The 9,977-nt window shown below is 52.4% G+C and overlaps 1 pseudogene; it reads right to left on the bottom strand.

The window, feature by feature from the left end:
• Window positions 1-6,222: 6,222 nt before the first annotated feature.
• LOC144273980 (butyrophilin subfamily 1 member A1-like) overlaps window positions 6,223-9,977 on the bottom strand; it is a 29,627-nt pseudogene continuing 25,872 nt past the window's right edge.

Raw genomic sequence — 9,977 nt, 5'->3', positions numbered from 1 at the left:
ATCAGCCGGCATCTGATGGATCAGACTGAACAGGTTCCATACCTCTCCGAGGCTCTTACCTTCTATACAGGGACGTCTCTTTTCGAGCAAAACCACGAAAAGAAAAGGAGAAAACTCCGAAGAGGGTCCTCCTTGCACTCACGTACGTGCAAGTGAATGCTCTCTCAGTCCTCCAGGAGAGACCTCAAGAAGGAGACGTGCTGAAGCAAAGCCACAGGGATCTCCGAGGTTGCTCCTGTCCTGCACCCCTGTCCTGCCTGGCTGATGTCAAGTTCTCTCTGTGAGGTCATCGCCTCCCCACCACCTTTGTCCAATAGGCTGAGGTCCTGCCAAAGGCCCTTGTGATGTCACTGCCACACCCACCCCTCTCCTGCACTGCTGATGTCCTACCCCTGTCAAGCCACACTGGATGTTTGAGCTGCTTCCCCTGGATCACCCCACTCAATGAGCGTTCATTGTGGGCTCAAGGCAAACACAGTAAAACATTAGAGGCTTCTCCCCATACTATGCTCAGATTTTCATCAATTAGCAGACTTTATGGACAGAAGAGACAATTAGAGCATGTCTTCTGACCCCCTGGGTATCACATGCCTTCTGTAGAGCATAGGAGCTAGTTTTTGACTACACACGTTCCAGAAAGCCATCTAGTCTTCATTAGAAGACGTCAAGAGGTGGGGAATTCCCACCACTTCCCTTTCTAGTTTGTTCCTTTGGTGATTCATCCTCACTGTTGAATATGTGTACCCTCTTTCTAATATGAATTGGTCTCTTTTGAGTTTCCAGCCACTGGGTCTTGTTATGCTTTTCTCTGCTAGATTAATGAGCCCTTTAATACCCGATATTTTCTCTCCATGAAGTCACTTCAACACTTCAATGATGTCACCTCCCGATCTTTTTTATAATCTAAACAGGCTGAGCTCTTTCAATAGCTCACTAGCATCTGCCAGGAAGGGAGTCCCCACCGAGGGACACCGTAATCTCCCAGGGCGGGAAAAGGCTCTCACTGCCATCTCTTAACCTCATGGGGTGTTCTCCTGTTCTGCCAACCCCACCCCTATTTAAGCATCTCCAGGTGCCTGAGGGAGCAGAAACCAAAGGCCATCCTGCAGCTGGGACAGAGATGGAGGTTGATGACCTACCTGCCCGTGGTGACCATGGTGCAGGACAGCCCTCAGGACATGCGAATGCAGCTCCAGATCTGGGAGCAGCTTCCCTTTGCTGGCACGAGACCTTGCAAGTTGAGGGGGGTGAGACAGGCACTAACTTTTGGAAACCCTCAGTGGGATCGGAGGGTAATGGTTTGTAGAAAGTGGTGTTGGACAGCTTTACAAAAACTAGACAAGAACGGTGCATGTTCCAGGGCAGCTCCAGCCCTGGTGCTGTCAGTGAGACGTGTCCTCCCAGCCCTGCCTGACGGGTCTTTCTGTTTCAGACCCTCCTTGGAACTGCCAGAAAAGTCCAACCTGTGGAGTTGTGGTTGCACTGATAGTTGTATTGTCTGCTTTGATCGCTGCCATCATTGCTCTGGCAGGTGAGTTCCCAGCTTCCGCCCTGCCCCCTTCCCCTCCAGTTACGATCTCTGTGCATCCCATTCCCCCGTGACCTACCACGGTCCCTCTCTCCTCCCGGCCTGTCTGACTTCTGCCCCTGGGACAGAGGATTCCTGGGGGATGTTCCTCCACGACCCTCCTCCTGCTCCCTCCCAGACCCCTGCACCTGGGCACTCTCTGTGTCGGGATGATCTGACTGACATTAGCCCCCCCAGCCCATCTCTGAGCACTTTGGGTCCAAGTCACCTTTGCCACGCACCGTGAAGCAGTCCCTGACCAGGGTGTCCAGTGGGACAGGGTGCAGTGCAACCCTGAGCCCTTTGCCTTCCCTGTGTTGCTCTGAGGTTACCAGCCTGGCCTTCCTGGATCTTCAGGTCACGCCTGTGGCTGGGCGGCAGGTGCTGCCGTGTTATTGAAAGGAGCCGTAGAGCTCAGTCTAGACCCCTCCACCAGCGCAGTGTGGAAACCCCCCAATCGCTGAGCGTGGCCATGAAGGCTCCCGTAGCACCATTCGCTCCCCCCGGCTGCACAGACGGCGTGTGCTCGTGCAGAGGGCTTCTGTTTGCGGTGAACATGAACCCTGCTGTATCCCCCCGTCGTCTGGGTCAGGGGATGCTGGAGACTGTCGGGGGTGGGATTTCTCTATTGCCCTGGGATCTGATCACTGGGCCCCAGGAGGGTTTAGCAGCTGGCAGAGGGGATTGAATCCAGGTCTGTCTGCATTAGGAATCCTCTGTGCCGATGTCATGACATCCGTGCCGTTGAATTGGGGCAAACCGCTAAAGGAGACGCACCGCACTGGTGCACAAAGCAGCTTGCCTTGGTGCAGTTCGCTGCAGGAAGTTACCAGAGCGAGCCGCATTGCTCCAGCGTATCTCCAGGAGGTGTTTGCCCTGATGTCACTGCGTCACTGTGATTATACTGGTGCAGATTGCTCGGATACAGATGGGCCCTGAATCCCAGCTCCCTGCTGTAATGGCAGGCTGTTGCAATGGGCAGCATTGACTCTCGCTGTGTAAGGTGGGAATCTGTGAGCTTAGGGTTGGTTACACACCTGCAGGTGCGTTCATTGTGTCCTGGTGCTTGTCATAACAACAGAGAGCACACAGTGATCTGGATAGGCAATCCAATCCCATTGCAGCCGTTGTCATTCAGTCTGCTTGTCACTATTCTCTGTGGCTGTGGAGGACTCTAAAAGGCTGCTGGGTCAGAGCCTGAGACAGGGATACCCAGGGAAGGGGATGGCAATATGGTGAATGGAGAGTGATACCTTGAAGACACTTGGGAGGGGAAGCTGCTGTGGGGAGGAGCTACAAGAGGGAACTGGAGACGATGAGCTGACTGTTGGGGAAAAAGAGAGGAATAAACAGAAATAGGAAATGAGTGCTGGAAAAAATTACATATAAAAGTATTGATAGAATGAAAGAAAGGGAGAAGGAAACAGAGCAAGAGAGGGAGATTTACAAAATATTACAGCAAGTGAGACTGCATTTCATTTATCCCATGGGAAGCCTTTTAAGTGCTTTTAAAATCTGTTATCAATATTTGTGGTAATTTTCTTGTTCTTAAAAATCCCTCTTGGCTCCTTTTAAGCTCAAGTTACTTACTATAAATAAAATATTTTCTTAAATTCTTTTTTGTTCCACTTTAATTTTCCATTGAATATATTTTTTGGGGGTAGGATCATGGGATTTACTACTCCATGTTGTTGTGTTACCCCAGCAATAATGGGGAATGTGCCTGTCGCTATGATGAGAGTATCGGCTTTACAATGAGATGCTGCTATTCAGCCTGTCTGGGTTTATACTACATATAACCATGTAAATCAGGAACTGGTCAGCGTGCTCTGGAGGGAGCTCGCTGGTCACTGTACTTGTTAGCTTTCAAATGTGCCAGGGTTTGACACTAACAAGCAATTTATGTGACGAACTGCTGAGATGTGGAACAGCGGCAGTTCCACATTGTTACATTTCACCCCATAAACTACAGATAAAATTGTTTATAAACTCTGAGCCTGTTTGAAATGTTTCCACATTGTGTGAATAAAACAAACCATTAAAACCAGAAACAAAGATTTTTTTAAAGAATACAACAAAGAAACAACTCACATTGAACTATAAAGTTCCCCTCCCTGGCTCAGCTACAGGATTTGAATCAAGTCTTTTCAGATTCCCAGTGCACACTCCACCACGTCAGCTCTGGGAATAATTGCTGTGTTGTTCATGGACCAGCCACTAAAGGGGGACTTGACACTCATTTTGCCAGTGGATTACGCAAGTATTTGTTGGTCATCAGTAGAACATTTGTGATCAGGACTCCAGACTCCTATTGGTGACTCTGCTGTGGTATAATGGTTACCAATAGGAGAAAAAAATAATATATATTAGATGCTTCCAGACTAAAGGCAGCAGGGCTGAGTAGCTAAGAGCTGGGACTTCCACATAGGAGACCCTTTTTCTAGTCCTTATTTTGACTACACTGACCTTCTGCAACTTCTTTCTTAACTTATTAGTAAAATGGCAGCAAATGAGCCCGATATTTATTTGGCTTCTAGGGCATGTGAAGTTTTGGTTAGTGATAAGTAAGGCTGCGAGTTTGTCATGGAGGTCAAGGAAGTCATGGATTCTGTGACTTTTCGGGCCCTCCGTGACTTCTGCAGCAGCCTGTGCATCTGGCTGCTGCTGAGGCAGTCTCAGGCCACCATGGCCCCCTCCCCCAGCAGCAGCAGAAGTTTGTGTGTGGGAGGGGGCAGGGGATTTGGGCACAGGATGGAATGAGATCTCAGGGTGGTGCTTACCTCAGGGGGCTCCCCGGAAGCGGTGACATCCCCCTTTCCTCAGCTGCCAGGCAGAGGTGTGGCCAGGCAACTCTGTGGGCTGCCTTTGCCCATACACACTGCCCCTGTAGCTCCCATTGGCCATGGTTCCCTGCCAATGGGAGCTGCAGAGCCGGCGCTCAGGGCAGAGGAAGCGCACAGAGCTGCCTAGCTACGCCTCTGCCTAGAAGCTGAGGGAGGGGGATGTCGCAGCTTGCGGGGAGTGCCCCGAGGTAAGCACCACCCCGAGACCTCATCCAGGTCTCCGCTTCCAGGGAGGCGCGGAGTCATGTAGGGAGACCCACCAACCCCGCTATCCAGCATCAACGGGGGTCCCGGGCTGTGTGCCCTCAGGACGCCCCCTTGAACACACCTGCAGGACTCCCGGGCCTCCCCCCCCAGCACACCCCCAGCACTCCCTGGGCTGCCACCCCAGCACCCACAGCACCCCCAGGTTGCCCCTCCCCCCCCGATTTAGTCAGGGGTATTTATAGTAAAAGTCAGGGGACAGGTCATGGACTGTGAATTTTTGTTTACTGCCTGTGACCTGTCCCTGACTTTTACTAAAAATCATGACTAAAGCATAGCCTTAGTGATAAGAGCTTGGAAGTGCCTGCAAGTACAAACAGCTCTTAGTAGAGGTGAGATTTGTACTCATGGCCTCTTGTCTTCTAGCTTGTTTCACTTTACCCCAACCCATGTTTTTTCTCTCTGTTGTCTATGGTTGCTGGTGAGCATCCCCACATCCCCATCCTGCTGTTCCGCTGAGCAGTCTGGGAATTGTCTCATTGGCACAGTCAGCTACATATGACACAGACTGAGGGATTCATCTCTCCAGCCGCCTCCTCACAGCTCCTATCAGCTGACCTCTTGACTGACACACCCAGGATTAAACCAAAGCCTGATGGTTCTATAAGGAGTTGGACTATATTCTCGGTGGTGACCCCACCTCTACTGCAAAGAACACCGTGGACACTTTGGCAGGACTTGAGATAGTGGAAAATATACCTAACCCAAAGGATGAGGTCATGGACAAGGAGGTGGAATTAGAGGATGCTGTGGAGCCTGCAGTGGGGTCACCAAGTGGCCAGGCCAATCAAGAACTGTTATCCACTCCAGAGTGGTCTAGCTAGTCCTGGTATTCCCAGTCCAGTGAGCAAGAAGCAGGAGAGGAGACCCCTGGTAAGTTTTTTTTTTAAAGTTGACAGTGCTCAGTTACATGATGGGTAAAGGGAAAGAAATGGACATGACTGGCTGTGTTTCTGCGTGTTGGACATTACCCTGTGCAACTAAACAATACAGCATAACAGTGTGATGATGCACACTGAGATTTCATGGGAATCCTCCAGAGAGATCTCCATGAAACTTTCCTGGAGGTATGCAGAAATCCTCTGCCGGAGGTTCCTTGGCAGAGCTGACTTGTTCCTTCCCCCATTGAAGGAAACTTTCCCATGCCACTCTGCAATCACTTGTGCAGGGACCAAAGCTGCACACAGGTGAGCCGCATAGGTACTGGGTCAGAAGCCGCAAGCGTGCAGCAGATGCAACCTTGCTTCCCTGGTTACTCTCAGGATGAGATATCTGCCTGTGGAAAATGGTTGGAGAATTTACTATATTGTCCCTAGTCGCCAGCATCACAATCCTTTCATAAGCACCACTGCTGTTTAACCCAGGTACAAGCCCCCCTCCTGCTCAGGGCTAAACTCATCACGCCTAGGGTGTTCGCCGAGATGTGTGCTTGGTATGTTACAATAGGAGTGCTAAACTGTAATGATTCACTGCTATGCCTGAACTAACAATCATGCTCCTGTGTATTGTTTCTTGTTCTTATGCAGATGTGGCCTTCAGGGGAACCCCCTACACACCGGCGGAGCCCCTCTGCCAGATAAGAAAGCGGTCAAGACAGAGCAAGAAGGACATGTTCTGGGAGGTCCTGCAATACTCTGATGAAAGAAAAAGGGAATACAGGGAGTGGAGATACATTGAAAGGCAGGACAAAAAAGAAAATCATGACTTTGTTAAGGATGCCATGGAGCAAATGATAAAAGTAATGGAGCAGCAAACAGAGATGCTCAAGTCCCTCATAACTCTGCAGTCAGAACAGATGCATGCATGCCCTTCCCTGCAGCAAATTCAGAACTGTTTCAAGCCCCCACCCCCCAAAACTCCACCCGCACAATCCCTCATGCGTTCCAGAACTTCTCGGTTTCCCATTCACTCCACCCCATTGGATAGCTTTCAAAATGATAGCTGAATGTATGCCCAGCTCTGAAGGTCTGCCCTTCCCTGCTCCCTTCTTGTCCCATGAAGTGTTTGTGTGTTAATTAATGGCCAGCCCAGCTATCAATTAGGGCACCAGTCCCCACATCACTTCTCACCCTGAAACTCCATCAGTTCTGATCATGCAGTCCCCACATCTACCCCTACCCCTCCAGGCCTATCTACTCCTTCTGCAGCTCCAGGATTTTTTTACCACCTCCCTTGTGTTCCTAGGAGTGAGGAGGGAGCAGATCCCAGGTGTCATCAAGATGAGGTATTGGGGTTTGGGAAGCCAGAAGTCCTCCACAGTCAGAGAGATGAGTGAGAGGTAGTTAGATGACAGTCCTCCAGGGTCATAGACACTAGGATGACTGTGGCTAGAGAAGCCTGTTTTTCTAAAATTCCCAATGGCCTAGTCCTCCCAAGTCTCAGTGACACTCTCATGACCCAGGACACCCAGAGTCCTCCTGGACCATAGAGAACAGAGAAAAACAGACTGGACAATTCCTGGAGTGATGAGATTGGCTTCTCCATCTTGATCACTCCTTAATCTCTGTGGTTTGACAGTCCAGACCTGGGAGCCCATGGAGCATCCAGGGTCCTTGACGCTGCATTGCAGAAAGTCTTCAGGAAGAGAGAAGTCCTCCAGGGTCATGGAGACTAGGATGTGTGAGGCTAGAGAGGCTGATTTCAGGGTGCCCCCTGGATATTCCCCCTGTATATCTTAAATATTCTGAGCTGGGATCCCCACACCCAGAGCAAGGGGTGGATTCTCTCCCCAGTGAAGGAGGCTGGTGGGAAAGTGAAGATCAGGGCCTCCTTATCAACATCAAAAAATGTCACCTGCCCCTGTTCATAGTCCAGAAAAACCTGGATCCTCCTGGGGACCCAGCTCAGGCTCAGGGACATCTTAGTAGAGGTGAGAGCTTTGATCTGACCCCCCCCACACACCACTGCCCCACAGCCTAGATCCCCCCCTCAGGGTTACAGCTGATCCTTCCCTTCCTCCCACAGATTCTCTGGAAACCCCCACAACCTAATGTCCCTCATCCCCCACCTCCACCTCCCAGTAATGTCTCCCCAAGTTGAATCCCTCATAGCCCAGCACCCACAGCTCAGTGTCAAATCTCTCAGAATTGTCTGGTAGATCTTGCCGTGTGTCTCCCCGTCTCACACTTTTCTGATCCTCAGACAGGACTAGTATGGGATGAGCCATGTCTGGATCCAGAGTCACATTCGCTGATGAGAGAGAGAGAATCAGATTGTTAGGGGCAGAGCTCAGCCCTGGTCCATTTCTCACACTTCCCATGCAGCCCTGTTCTAGCTGGGATCCTGGATCCCAGAAAGCTGCCTCTGTGCTGAGCACATGAGCTTGAGCAAAGATGTCACTGCAGTTCTTCAGCCTGGGTAGCGGGAACCACTTCTGTACTTTCTAATTTGGCTATAGAGGCTGCAGCTCCCTGTTCCATAGCTGGGGCTGCTTCATTCCCAACAGCAGAGACACAGCAAAGAAGGCACCAAAGTTTTTATTAGGAAGGTTGAGAGGAGGCAGGTACCAGATTTGAACCCCAGAGGAAAGCTCCCTCCCCTATCTCCACTCCGAGGCCAAGGAACAGAGATGAAGATACAGCACTGGGGAAGAGCCAACGGTTCAAGGGCAGTGAGCAGGAAGAAGGAAGTGGCATTGGGTGGGCTAGCTCCTTCCCCAGCCCAGAGAGAAGAGAGGACTGGCGGTGGAAACACTGGAGAGACACCATCTCCCCAGTCTACAAAGCAGCTGCAATGGCAGAGCCCAGCCCTGGCTGAAGGAAAGGTAGGATGTTGGAGAAGAGACAGGAGGAGAGTCTCTCCCCTAGGTGAAAAGGGAAGGACGTGACAGCCATGAGGAGAGAGATCTCTCTACTGACTGCCTTGAATTTACTATTGGAAAGGCATGGCAATGACAATACAAATGACCAGGTCACAATTAAGGTGGTTTGGGAGCTGGGCAGGGAGAGTGTGTTTGGTTACTGGTGTGGGGGAGAGTTGCTTTCATGGGCATTTTCTGTTAATTGAAGGAAAATCTCCGCCTGAGCTCACCTTGGGTGTGTGATCCCAGAGATCCCCCCTTCCCTGCTCTAGCTCAGATGGCAAAGAGTCTGGAGGGGGAAAGGGTCACAGAGATGAGAGCACATGGTCTCTGGTTTACAACCCCAGCCTGGGGAGCTGCTTCTCTGCCCTGAGTGCCTGAGACCCAGCAGAGATGCCCTGGCAGTTTCTCCCCCTGGCTGCTGGGAGCTGCTGTAGGGGCTGCAGAAACTGCCCCTCTCCCCCTTTCCCCAGTACCGGGTTTACTGGTGCCAGGCCCACAATCAGAAGGGGGCCCTGGCCATCCTGATCCCCGGGCCAGCTGAGCTGGCCAGGAAATCTACCCCCGCTCCTGCTCTGCCTCTTCCCCAGCCCTGCCCCCGCTCCACCCCTTCCCCTGAGCTACTTCCCAGGGGACTGCGGCAGGGGTCGGGCCCACCCTGCACTCACCGGGCAGCAGAAAGTGGAGCGACTCATCCCCAGCCTGCTCCGCACCACCGGTGCGTGCTGGGGGGCAGTTCTCCCCTGCCCCCCAAGTCCAGGAGCCAGGGGAGCAGAGTGGGCTGGGGCCGGGTCACTCCACTTCCCGCCACCCCGTGAGTGGGGGGTCGGTCCTGCTTGTGCTGGAGGGCGGTTTCCCCCCTGCCCCCCAAGCCTGGGGAGAGAATGGAGCCGTGGGGAAGGGGGATGGGGAAGAAAAAGGGACAGGGGAAGCTGGGGCAGGGGAAAGAGGCAGTGGGGAAGGAAGGGGGTGGGATGAGGAGGAGATGAAGCAGTGGGAAAGGGGCATGGGATGGGAAAGAGAAGGGGATGGGGGCAGGAGGGAAGCTGGAGTCCAGCATGTGGCATTCCCTTGGCAGAAGCTGGGGCTCCCCTGTTAAGCAGGCTCATCAAACCCTCATCCTGACAAGCCCCACCTCCCTGCATCTGTACCACCCTGATGAGCTGCCCCAGACACCCTCCCCACTGAGCCCCAACCACCTGCACCTGGACCCCTGCCCAAATGAACCCCACCTCCCCTGCACCTGGAACCCTGCAATGAGCTTCTGTGCATCCAGATCTCCCACTGAGCCAACCACACACAGATTGCCCCACAGAGAACTCTCTTATGCCGACCTGGATCCCCCCCACACTAAGTCCCTCTGCACTTGGATCCTGCTGCCGGGCTGAGCCTGCTCACCCACACAGGGTGGCATACCGAGGGACAGGACCCCAGGGTGTTTCTGGGGCAGGCCTGACCCTTGCACTGTGTCAGGGTTGGGTACAGCCTCACTGCTGAGTCCCTG

This window comes from Eretmochelys imbricata, chromosome 14 (assembly GCF_965152235.1).
Source record: "Eretmochelys imbricata isolate rEreImb1 chromosome 14, rEreImb1.hap1, whole genome shotgun sequence".
NCBI lineage: Eukaryota > Metazoa > Chordata > Testudines > Cheloniidae > Eretmochelys > Eretmochelys imbricata.
Note: the sequence above shows the minus strand (reverse complement) of the source record. Positions and strands in the feature narration are given on the sequence as shown.